The sequence below is a fragment of the Colobus angolensis genome, unplaced genomic scaffold (genome assembly GCF_000951035.1).
Source record: "Colobus angolensis palliatus isolate OR3802 unplaced genomic scaffold, Cang.pa_1.0 Scaffold211, whole genome shotgun sequence".
Classification (NCBI taxonomy): Eukaryota; Metazoa; Chordata; class Mammalia; order Primates; family Cercopithecidae; genus Colobus; species Colobus angolensis.
Window position 1 is genome coordinate 55,685 of NW_012115278.1, and position 605 is coordinate 56,289.

The window sequence follows — 605 nt, forward strand, 5'->3', positions numbered from 1 at the left end:
AAAAAAAAAAAAAAAAAAAAAAAGGAGGGGGGTGGGGGGAACAAGACATGATTAGTGCCTTTGAAATATATGAAACTATAGAATTCTATTTAAAAACTTGTAAAATATATACAATGTAAGCAGCTTTCTAATTTAAGGGACTCATCTGGAAACCGTATCTTCTAGAGTAGGAATCAAAAAAAAGAAACCCAATTATCATGTGTATCCTTTTCAAACATCTAATCAATCTCGAAAAATTAAAAAGGAAATTGCATTTTTACCAAACAAAATTCAAAGAGCTTTCCCTCATAAGTAACTTAAAAGCACTATACTTTTAACATCTTTAAAAAGATTACTTTTAAAATCTAAAAATAGGATTCCTTATCTTCCATAGCCCAGGAATGTCTATGCAGCATATGTATAGATTGCATATAGTACCTATAGAGTTGGAAAACTAAGGAGTCATAAAAATTTGAACCAATTTAAAACTGCATGATCTAACAGGATCAGTTAACTCAGAAACAGAATGACAACGCTTCAGCCTTCCCCAATCCTGCCAGTAAAATCAGTAACTTCATTCTGTTCCCATTACAGTTCCCCAACTCCGAATTACAGCAACCATCACA